Raw genomic sequence first — 12,655 nt, forward strand, 5'->3', positions numbered from 1 at the left:
TTTATTTACAATAACCTGCACTGATCGAATGCCCTCTAACATTTCATTTATTTTTTCTGTTGCTGTTTATTCTCTTCTTGAATATCTGTACAGATTTTGGAAAAGGATCAAACACTACCCCTGGTTAAACTCTTCCACTTCTTCACGCCCTTCCCAACAAATGAAAATTTGCCCCAATCGCTTCTGCTAAAATTCCTTCTAATTTTATACTTGTGGTCAGTCCTGCCGATATAATTATTTTCCAACTGAAGCCTCTCACGGATATCTTCCCAGGCTTCTTCTCCTGCATAGGCTCTATATAATCCTATAAGCCTAGTTTTCTCCCTTTTCTTACTTAATGTTTCCTACCCAAGTTCCATTAACATTTCTGATACACTACTCTTTCTCCTGAAACCCCCTGTTACAAATCTTTCTGCTTTCCTCTGCACACCATCTATTTCTTTTATTAGGTAATCTTGGTGAGGATTCCAAACACAGTTTGCATATTCCAATAATGGACTTTAATAATCCTTTAAGTAGCCTCATTATGACATGTAACGATCTGTATGCTTTCCCAGCAATGTCATCCACATGACCCTTCCAGTGCAAATTACTTTCAAATCTCACACCTAAGTATTTGCACTTGCCATCTTTTGGGATAACTACCCCATCCAAAGTATATTCAAATTCAGTTTCAAAACTCCTGTTTGTAAATGTTGTAACAGTTGATTTGCCTCCATTAACATTCATATTATTTTCTTCAACCCATTGTTGGATACTCTCAAAGTCCCTTTGTAATTCTAAACAATCCTCAATGTAATTTATTTCCCTATAAACAATTATGTCATCTACATGCAGTCTGATTTTTGATGTTATATTAGTCCCTAAATCATTTGAGTATATTAAGAAAAGTAACAGACCGATTATACTACGCTGTGCAATTCCCTTCCAAACTTTTTCTTCCTGCGATACATTATTTCCTATTTTGACTTTCTGAACCCTTGAATCTAGAAATGTTTTTATCCAATGTATAACCCTTACGTCCAATCCTATTCCCTCCAATTTCTTTAATAATATTCCATGTTCCACTCTATCAAAGGCTTTGGAAAGATCTATGGCTATACAATCTAACTGGCCTCCTGAATCCAACTGATCTGATATGTCCTGCTGAAATCCCACCAGTTGTGCCTCACAAGAAAATTTATTTCTAAATCCATACTGGCTCCTCATGAACCGATTTTTATCATCACATATCCCTCTGATGTACTTTGATATTAAACTCTCCAGTACCGGGCGAGTTGGCCGTGCGCGTAGAGGCGCGCGGCTGTGAGCTTGCATCCGGGAGATAGTAGGTTCGAATCCCACTATCGGCAGCCCTGAAGATGGTTTTCAGTGGTTTCCCATTTTTACACCAGGCAAATGCTGGGGCTGTACCTTAATTAAGGCCACGGCCGCTTCCTTCCAACTCCTAGGCCTTTCCTATCCCATCGTCGCCATAACACCTATCTGTGTCGGTGCGACGTAAAGCCCCTAGCAAAAAAAAAAAAAAAAAAAAAAAAAAAAAAAAAAAAAAAAAAAAAAAAAAAAAACACCTAACTCTCCAGTATTTTACAAACTATACTTCTTTACACATATAATTGATATATATAAGAAAACATAAAGGTCCAGTAATACTGCCTTGAGGAATTCCCCTCTTAATTATTACAGGACAGATAAAGCTTTGCCTACCCTAATTTTCTGAGTTCTATTTTCTAGAAACATAGCCACCCACTCAGTCACTACTTTGTCAAGTCCAATTGCACTCATTTGTGCCAGTAGTCTCTCATGATCTACCGTATCAAATACCTTTAGATAGGTCAGTTGTGACACAGTCTAAGTGACCTCCTGAATCCAGAATAGCTGCTGTTTCTTGCTGGAATTCTACAAGTTGAAAAGTCTTACATCTGACATGCTCTATTGGTGAAAAATATCTAATTCCCTCTATGTGAACTTGGAATTTTCCAGTTTAATAACCTTTCCTAAACCCAAATTGCCTTCTATCAAACCAGTTATTAATTTTGCAAACGTGTCTAATATAATCAGAAAGAATTCTTTCCCAAAGCTTACATGCAATGCATGTCAAACCGACTGGCCGGTAATTTTCAGCTTTATGTCTATCACCCTTTTTTTTTATCCACAAGGTCTACTATAGCAACTCTTCATTCATTTGGTACAGCTCCTTCAGCAGATGATGTTATATCAACTACTTTGTTAAAGAAATGTTATCTGCCTTCAGCTTCTCAAAATTTTGGATGGTTTCGTGCCCTCTTTTGCGAGAAATTTTATAATGATACGTTGCACAACAGACATGTGCACCTATTGATCACTCGTGCTGTATTGAAGCAGCCCAGCTCTCCATTGTCATTTGCATGCACTTGGATCCTCTCTATCTCATGTGGTGATAGAGGGTCAAGCACTTGGTCGCAGGACATAATACTGTGACGTGGTGGCAGTATTTAGCCTGCCATGAGATTGACCTGGACCAATAAGAGGATTTTTGATAAGAAGCTATTTTCATGCATTTAGCTTGATATTTGAGGCTTTTTCCTCTGATCCATTAATGGAAATGACAAGCAACTGATCAAAGCATAAATTGTCACAAAAAAACAAAATTTTCTGGGAAAACAAAAAATTTGTATTATCCAAATGTTTGTAGTAGAAAAATGAATAAAATCTTGTTTAAATCTGTGACTGAAGGTGAAACAACCACATATCTCAGTAAAAACAATTTTTAAAATTACAGGACTTACAACAATATTTAACTTGAACAGTTCATTTTGATGCAGTTTGGTGTATATTTTACAAATGTATGCAGTAAGTACTATTTGAAACATTACAATGAATTTATTGGAAAATATGTCAGTTCTTTGAAAATGTTTCAACAATATAATAATGTCTGAGTGAAAAATAAATTATATGTATTGTTCACTTTCCCTGCAGTAGGGCTTTCATTTTTGTGTTACATATTTGATGCTCTAAAAAAAGATGGTTTACAGTGATGAGAAGCTATTTCCATGCATTTGGCTTAATATTTCATGGTGTTTCCTCTGATGCATTAATGGAAATGACAAGCAACTAATCAAAGCATAAATTGTCACAAAAATACAAAATTTTCAGGGGGGAAAAGAAATTATATTTTCCAAACTGTTTGTAATAGAAAAAACGTTAAATTATTAAATAAGTGAACAATGTTTTTTTTCAAACAGTTACACATAATATTACTTTTACCTGATTCTTGTAGAAAGACTGGAGGCAGGCTTAGAGATTCTTTGAAAACTTGCATTTCTTTAAGTTTTCTCCAAATTTTGTAACTAACAGTTTCTTGATATCTGCCTTCTTTTCTTCTGTTAAGTGATTAACTAAACTTTGATTATTCCTTTCTTTGGCATCTCTACTGAACCTTTTACTTCACTTTGTCATCGATCTGAAATGATTTGACAGATCATTAAAACAAGGTTACATCAGTTTTGGTTTTAGTATCACTTTTCTCCACAGTTCCATATATGTTGAAATACTTTCTTTTCATGTCACTTTTTCCATTTTTATTTTTTTCAAAATTCCTGTAAGTTCATTGCAAGCTTTGACCATCCAGCTTCTTCCCATAAATCTATTTTTTCCTGCACTTCAGTACACTTTCCATAATCAGTAGGGTTGAAAATATTTGGAATTTTCTTCAGTTTTTTTCCTACACAGCTGAATATATGATCAGCAGGTAAACATAAATACCTGCAAACAGGAAATACCTTGAGATTTGTAGTTCATGTTATGGCAACTCTTTCAGCAATCAAAACACCAATGTATGTACACTACATTGCAGGCTGATTTTTATTCTGTCCACCACACTGTTAGTGGTGACAGAACTATCGAATTGTGAGCGGATCAGAAAGTAGGTACCGAGCTCAGTAGCAGCAGTCGCTTAAGTGCGGCCAGTATCCAGTATTGAGGAGATAGTGGGTTCGAACCCCACTGTTGGAAGATGGTTTTCTGTGGTTTCCATTTTCACACCAGGCAAATGCTGGGGCTGTACCTTAATTAAGGCCACTGCCGCTTCCTTCCCACTCCTAAACCTTTCCTGTCCCATCGTCGCCGTAAGACCCATCTGTGTCGTAAAGCAACTTGTGAAAAAAAAAAAAAAAAGTGGGTGATAACTGAAGTAACTTATTCAGTTCCCCTACCTGCTTGCATTTTGGTCTGTAGATAGAATGCTGGATCTATCATTTCAACATCCGTCGCTTACAAGCTGCACTGAGATAACTGGTATGGATAATAAGCTTCAAAACTAGATAAATCCCATAAAAACCAAACCCAATGGTGCAACAGCCCTGAAGGGCCATGGCCTACCAAACGACCACTGCTCAGCCCGAAGGCCTGCAGTTTATGAGGTGTCATGTGGTCAGCATGACAAATCCTCTCGACAGTTATTCTTGGCTTGCTAGACCGGGGCTACCATCTCTCAAACAAATCCCATGGTACAAAATATTTCTTTCTTGTTTATCTAGCATTGCTTCTCCATCAAAAATGATAAAACACATTGTGCTGTATTACAAAATAATAATAATAATAATAATAATAATAATAATAATAATAATAATAATAATAATAATAATAATAATAATTCTAGGAAAGCGTATGACTCGATTGAACCACCATATTGCAAATCCTTGAACAGTTTGGCTTAGATAACAAGACAAAAGCAATTATCCAGTAAACCCTGACTAACACCACCTCCAAAGTGAAGTTCAAAGGAGAGATGTCTGATGCCTTTGAAATCAGGACAGGAGTGAGACAAGAAGACAGGCTATCACCTCTTCTCTTCAACTGTGTTTGAGAAAAGGTCATCCGAGAATGGCAGAAAGAAATGAAAAGTTCAGGGGTAGAAAATGGGGTAAGGCTAGGCTACAAGTATATGAATCTTACAATCGACTGTCTAGCATTTGCAGATGATCTAGTGATCTTCTCAGGCTCCATTGATATGGCAGAAGAACAGCTTAACCAACTGAAGACTCAAGCACTGAAGGCTGGGCTTTGAATCTCCTTTAAGAAGATGCATTTCATGACAGCATAAAATCAGCGCCAAGGGAACTGGAGGTCGGACTAGGAAAATTTAAACAGGCAGAAAAATTTAAATACCTCGGTCCTTCGTGTCATGCATTAACAAAATGGAAATGGCCTACCGACTAACTAAAGACAGCTATAATAAGAGATTGATATCCTTAAATGCCAAAATTAGACATTACTGCACTGTTATTTGACCAGAGGCTCTGTATGCAGCAGAAACTCTTACAATGAACAAGAAAGATCTAATGGAAAAACTAGAGGCTAAAGAAACAAAGATTTTGAGAAAATTCTGAGTCCCATCAAAGAAAACAAGTACAGAAGGCGTCACAACCATGAATTATACAATCACATGGAGAAGGTAAGTGACACGATTCGAAAAAGGATTGTCTTTTATAGCCACATGACACAAATGAGCCCACGCAGGATATCTAAAGGGATATTAACATACTTTCAAGATAAGGAAACCAAAGAGGCATGGTTCACAGAAGTTGAGAAAGATCTACTAGAAATGGAAATTTCTCCTAAAGATATCCAGGAGCGTGTTCTGCTTAAGGAAAACTACGTATGCACAAATGTTTCCAGGAAAAGCCGAAGCTGAAGGTAGGGAAGGCATGGACCCAAAAGAGAAAAGAACAACACCAGAGATGAATGCAGGAGCATTGGGTGGCAGTTAAAGCTCGAAAAAGGAGACGGTTGAACTTACATGGTCCCTAGTTGGCCGAAACGAAGAAATAATAATAATAATAATAATAATAATAATTGTACAGTTCCGTTTCCTGGGTACTGTTGGTAAGCCTCTTCCATGCTGTCGTATTAAGATATGTTCTGTTGTTAATGACATCCTCCAGTGTCCTTCCCCAATCTACAGTGGCCATCTTTACGATGTCCATCCAGTTGTTCTTGGTCTTCTCTCCACCCTCATTACATGCCCGAACAACCTCACTCTGGACATGCTGACCCAATCTAACAATGATGTCTCAATCTCAGCTTCCTTTCTAACCATGTAATTCCTTAACTTGTCCAGTTTTTTAAATTGTGCCACAAACCTACTATGCTTGCATAGTAATGTAATCGGGAGCTTGAGAGATTTAAGGGGACATTGCTAACATATGGAACATGGAACATTTCCATTACAGCTACAAAAATGTTGCTTGTCCTTTGGGTCACCCATACCATGATGAATATCGAGTTTGATTTTTTATTTAATTTGCATATAAATGACTTGGTTCTTAAAATTCTCATTGCTAATCCTTGACAACTTAAGGGGGAAAGTACATCTTTGCATTTACTGAAAAGATGCCCTACAAGTGCACATGAAGAAAAACCTGTGCTTAATTTTAAGAACATTGTTGGAATGTCTTCGGAAGTACTGGAGAGGTAAGAAAGTACCGCATCGACCTGATGAAGCTACTGGTTTTGCTGAAGTACGTAGAACTGAAAAAGTTACTTTCGTCATAATTTACTTTTTTCACATTTCTGCTTTCGTGCATTGTATATCAGTTACTAGAATGTAGGCCCTAACTATTATAATTTTATTTCAATAAATTATAAGTAGAAATTACCTTTTGTTAAAAGTAGTGATTACAAGAAAAATTTACTAAGGATGTAATCGTTATGAGTAATTTGATTACTTTTGCTCAGTTACTTCCCAATTCTGGAAATGGACAATGTAATGGGGAGCTTGAGAGATTTAAGGGGAAGGCCATAGCAACTCTTAATAACCTGACATTGCTAACATATGGAAAATTAACACATTTCCATTACAGCTACAGAAATGTTGCTGCTCCTTTGGGTCACCCATACCATGACGAATATAAGAACAAGTGTGAGGACTCCTCAAGTTCGAGTGCACCCCGCCAGGCAGCGCTAGAGTGGGCAAACTCCACAGTACCGACAAATACGTTAATACACCAATACTGGACAGCTCTATCTCAACAGCATTGAGTGGAGTGCGAACAGCGACGGTGGTGACATCTAGCGTGTTGGTGTGAACTGCATACTTGTCTATGCCACAGTTGAGAGGAATGCACTACACTCATTGGAAATAGTTTTGTTAAAATAATTGAAAAATCACAATATTTAAGAATGAAATTTTAAAAAAATGAAATGCCTCCTTCATAAACCTCCAAACGAGCATTATATTAGCCGTGCCTTTCGCTATGTCTTAAGAGTTATAAAGCAGAATTTGTTTGAGTATCCACCCAGCCTCTGGGGGAAATATTTAACAACTACTCTCTCCTCTTCTTTCTAGCCTTTTCTCAATTACCTAGCGGCGGCTAGAGCAGGATTTTGTATGGACTTAGCCTAGTTCTCCGGCTGGATGCCTTTCCTAACAGCAATCATATGTGGAGGGATATGTACCGTACCTACTATTGCGTGTTTCTGTGGTTGTTTTCCGTATGATGTGTTGTACCGGTATATACTTGAAGACGCGTATGAATACGAACACAAATCCGTAGCTCTCGATCTACAGGAATTAACAGGCGCTATTAAAACCTCCGACTCAGCCAGGAATTGTACCAGGGCCCTCTGAACCGAAGGCCAGTACGCTGGCCATTCCGTGGTGGTGATTATTTTAAGAGGAAGTACAACTGGCCAGCCATCCTCTATTAACACTAATCAGAAGGGAAACTGAAGAGGTCAAGCACTCCGAAGATTTAAGGTACCGGTATCATAAAAAGGTGAGGAAGAGAGGGGGGGGGGGGCACGAAGCACTAACCATTCAGCCAAAGCACCAAAGGAGGCAGATAACTTAGAAACGTCCATGATTTATTAAGATTCTGGGAAAGAGAAGCTGTAATTAAGGAACAGGAGTTTTGGTCCGTTATTTTGACTTCATATTCTTCTTCGGTACGGCCGATCTTCCCGAACTCTACAGAGGAACTCACCTCACGGTGCTATCTCGCTTTTTATGTACTTTGAATTTTCTGTTTTACCTATGAAGACAGAAATACATAATGTATATATAACACATATTGGGATTACAAAAGTGAACTACGATGTTCCTGATAAGGAAGAAGTGTTCAGAATTTCCTAAAGTCTCTTTCACAAATGTATGCATGAAGAATTACCATAAACACATATTAAATTAGTTGGACTGGTGCTCAGGCCTATACCATTAATACACTGAAATAATTTTCTTACGCCGGGCTGAGTGGTTCAGACGGTTGATGCGAGGGCCTTCTGATCCAAGTTTGGCAAGTTCGATCCTGGCTCATTCCGGTGTTATTTTAAGGTACTCAAATACGTCAATCTCGTGTAGGTAGATTTACTGGCATGTAAAAGAATTCCTGCGGGACTATATTCCGGCACCTCGACGTCTCCAAAAACCGTGAAGTACTTAATGGTATGTAAAGAAAATTATTATTATTATTATTATTATTATTATTATTATTATTATTATTATTACCGGGCGAGTTGGCCGTGCGTTTAGGGGCGCGCAGCTGCGAGCTTGCATCCGGGAGATAGTGGGTTGGAACACCATTGTCGGCAGCCCTGAAGATGGTTTTCCGTCACACCAGGCAAATGCTGGGGCTGTACCTTAATTAAGGCCACGGCCGTTTCCTTCCCATTCCTATGCCTTTCCTATCTCATCGTCGCCATAAGACCTATCTGTGTCGTAGCGACGTAAAACAAATAGAAAAAGTATGGTAATTTTCTTACAGTAAAAAAAAAGGTAACTGGATTCGCTATGTGCTTTACGTCGCACCGACACAGGTATGTCTTATGGCGACGATGGGATAGGAAAGGCCTAGGAGTTGGAAGGAAGTGGCTGTGGCCTTAATCAAGGTACAGCCCCGTCATTTGCCTGGTGTGAAAACTGGATTCGAAACTCATGGCCTTCAGTTTTCAATATCAAGACTACCGTGATAACCATTACGCTACAAGCCCACAAGTTTTCGATTGTGAAATTTATGGTACTGTTTAACAATGTGGGCCCTCAAGTTTGAGTGTACTAGAGCTCCGTGTTTGTTAATATTATTGGTTTTATGTCCCACTAACATTTCAGTAGAGTATTTAATTTATTTTCTTAATATAAGGGGCATAGAATGTAACCTCAACACAGATGCAAGGTCATTATTTTTTTAATACTTGCGGTCCTTATCAGTTCCCATGCCCATTATCTTGCTGGGTAATTGGTACAGTGCGTAACACTTTCCTTGGAATATAACTGCAATGTAAGATTATTTAGTGACAAACACTGATACATTATAAACAACACGACAGTGCGCCAAGAATCATACAGGTAGCAATATGTTATTGAAGAGTTGGTCACACCAAGCCATGTAGGTAGCAGCACTATCGACTTTCTCGCTGAAAACAGCAAGCTGTCCGGTATTGTCATATTAAAGTATTTGGTACCGATCAGCTGGTCTTAGGAATCATGCCAGAGGAAACGTATTACTCCATAACTAATAAGTATATATACTCTCTTTTAAAAAACAATGAGAGATTACAATTAAAATATCACGACAGGCTACAGTGGAAAAAAACATACATGGAAATAAGAACTACGGCCTTCATCACATGTTGCAGAAAGCACAGGTTACTGGAGCACAGGTTATTAAGAGTTGCTATGGCCTTCCCCTTAAATCTGTCAAGCTCCGCAGTAACTCCAGATAAATAGCACATAAGTCCCAACATATTGAAGCAAACACCCATGAACTATTTATAGGTAATACTCTACTTACCAACTCCATTTGTCGGTTACTGGACTTTTGAAAGCTTGCATGAAGATTTGGCAGAAAATTAGGGAAAATTTGAGGCACTGCTCCTGGACGTAATTTCCATCTCAGACTAGAAATATCTACTTTTTACCATTCACTATAAAATGATCTGATTTTACTATCAAATCATCAGTGAAATGAACATGACAAATTCTGCTATTACACGTTAATAAGTATTCTTCTGTGGACTAGCTCTGGCGTATTTTTCAAATTGATTTCAATCCTTCAGTGGTGAAAAAAATCGCATATCTTCAACTACTCTACTATAGCCCGACTTACAGCCAGGCAAAAAACAGTACGGCATGCTGAACTATTAAATTAATCAAGCCACATAAGATACATGCTTGAAGTACATAACATGCAATGAACTGAGTTTAGGAACTGAAAGCAAAGAAAATTCAACTTATTCACTGAAATATCTCGCACAGTAATGTCTCCCGCACTTTTCTATACCCGGCTTGCCAGAACTACTGGAGGACGTGTTGGATATAGTCGCTTGCAGTGGTGGAACCACAAACTACCATGCTATAATGGCTGAGTCCTCACACTTGATCTTACATTTGTTATGCCCATACCACTACTGCTATTTTTTTTATTATTCCTAGTAAGATCCTTATTCTTCAAAATGCTATGCTCTGAAGCCTTCCATGTGGATGAGAAATGTTGATTATGTGTCAGTTGTATGTTCCCATTGTGATCGTTAATTATACACTTACCACCACAAAGAATGCAATACTGCAATTTCTTTCAGAAAACTGAAATGTATTTTAAATTCCAGTCATGTTTATGACACTTTTACTATTTTATGGTAAAATATTGTGTTATGGACTCCTGTAGGTGTCTGATAATGAAAAGGAACAATTCTTATAAACAGAACACTTTGATGGAATTAAGTCAGAGATACGGAAATAACATGTATGGATTTTCACTTCAAGCAAATTTTAAAGAAACTCATGAAGTTATTTGCCTTTGTTTTGATTTTCTGCACTTCACATTTCATTTCATGGATTTATTTTCTCATTCTCAGAAGTGTGTGTTACTTCCTCGTGGACCAATCATGGCATCCAACCTTTCAGGCATGCTCCTAATTGATGCTGTAATGTTCTCTTGAAGATTCCTCTCTCATTGTTTGAGGAGGGTCTCCTGTAGGTCCTGTAGGGTGTCAAAGCAGTGCTGACAGACTCTTCTGCCCAGCTGTCCCATAGATAATAGGATTCAAATTGGGGCTTCGAGCAGGCCACTGAATCTCAGCTTCATCGAAGAACTGTAGCAACATGTGGGTGTGCATTTTCCTGCATTAGTGTGCTACCCTCACTAATAACTGGTCCACCTCCGTCCTGCTGTTATCCTTAGGTTCAATTTCCATACAGCCAGAAATTTAAGAAAGGGAATGGCAGGAGGGCTGGTATGTAATTAAAATGGTACATGCAGCTGACCTCCTTTGGAGGTATGCCTGAAAAGACCTCCACTACCCCAGGACAAGGACACAGTTTTACTTTTTTGTACCAACAAACAAAGCAACAAACACAACATGCTCCACAAGAATTTCCTCCACATTCCGATGTGCTGTAAATCTCCCATGCTCCTTGAAGACCAAATCCATCCTTGCAGTCCTGTTGATTCCTGCCCACACCATCGGATAACCACCATGAATAAGGTCCTGGGTGAGAATATGCAAGAGGATTACCTTTCCCCAGACCTTCTCCAGGCCCTTTCTCTACTATCAGATGATGGGAAGGCAAATCGTGACTAATCAGTGAACAGTACTTGCTTGTTGTACCTCCAGCCACGGATGCATTCCCTTGTGAAACTCGGTCAAGCTGTGTGGTGCTGTTTGGTGAATACTGGACCCATGTGGGTCTTTTAGATTGAAGATTAGTATCTTCCAGTCTTCTTCAGACAGTTCTTTTATTAACACTGACTCCTCAAACTTAGCAAGTCAATTTTGTGCTTCATTGGCAGTGGTGTGACAGTTGGGGAGAAGTTAAAGCCATAAGAACTGATCATCTCTTGCCTATGTTGCTCTTCGTAGACCAGAATTGGGTTTCCTTGAGTAGCCTCCAGTTTCCCTTTACTTTCTTACAGTTTTGTAAATTGTGGAAAGTGTAGTTCTCAACACTTCTGCAATGTAATGCACGCTCTGACCATCTCCTGCAAAAGCAACGGCTTTTATGGAATCTTCAGGAGTTAATGGTATGTTTACTCCAGAAAACTGTTTACAATGACAAACATCTTATAAATGTATGTGATTGAAAGGGGTGCAAGACAACAGCACAACAACAAGTGTTTGAAGAGCGTCAAAACATTATTGCCTCACATCCAGTGAAACGTTTTCCGGGTTGTGCAAGATAAAAAAATTACGGCTAATCCAATAGACAATCCACTTGTACGCAGAGAAAGTACAGTCAACCATGGGATTGAAACCCATCATATTCCCCATGTTTGACAATCTCTGTATGGTTCCTTGATGCCAACCATATCTGAAGGAATTTATTCACTATTGTGTTTTTCTGTGATGGTTGGTTGTGTGATGTGTTCTGTGAAAATGAAGAGGTATGTGTTCATACACAAACACTCAATCCCCAAGCCAGAAGAATGAACCAGAAATGGCTAAAATCTCTGTTCCAGTCAGTAATTGAACCCAGGACACTATGAACTGGAGGCAACTACACTGACCGTTTAGCCAAGAAGCCAGAGAAGGGCTTTCAGTATGTGAATTCTGCTTTAGAAATGGAGAGAGCTAACAATGCTATGCCAATTCTGTTTCTCTGTTGACTTTCTCCAAACTTTAGGTGGCTCTCTTTCAGCATAAAATGAATACATTTTTCTTTAAAATCCTATGCTCTGAAGTC

General features: G+C 38.5%; 1 protein-coding gene across 1 annotated transcript in view; it reads left to right on the forward strand.

Moving 5' to 3' along the window:
• Positions 1-12,655, forward strand: part of Wdr81 (WD repeat domain 81) — a 340,798-nt gene that overhangs the window by 219,343 nt on the left and 108,800 nt on the right. The gene's annotated exons all lie outside the window — the stretch shown is intronic.

This window comes from Anabrus simplex, chromosome 6, assembly GCF_040414725.1.
Source record: "Anabrus simplex isolate iqAnaSimp1 chromosome 6, ASM4041472v1, whole genome shotgun sequence".
NCBI lineage: Eukaryota > Metazoa > Arthropoda > Insecta > Orthoptera > Tettigoniidae > Anabrus > Anabrus simplex.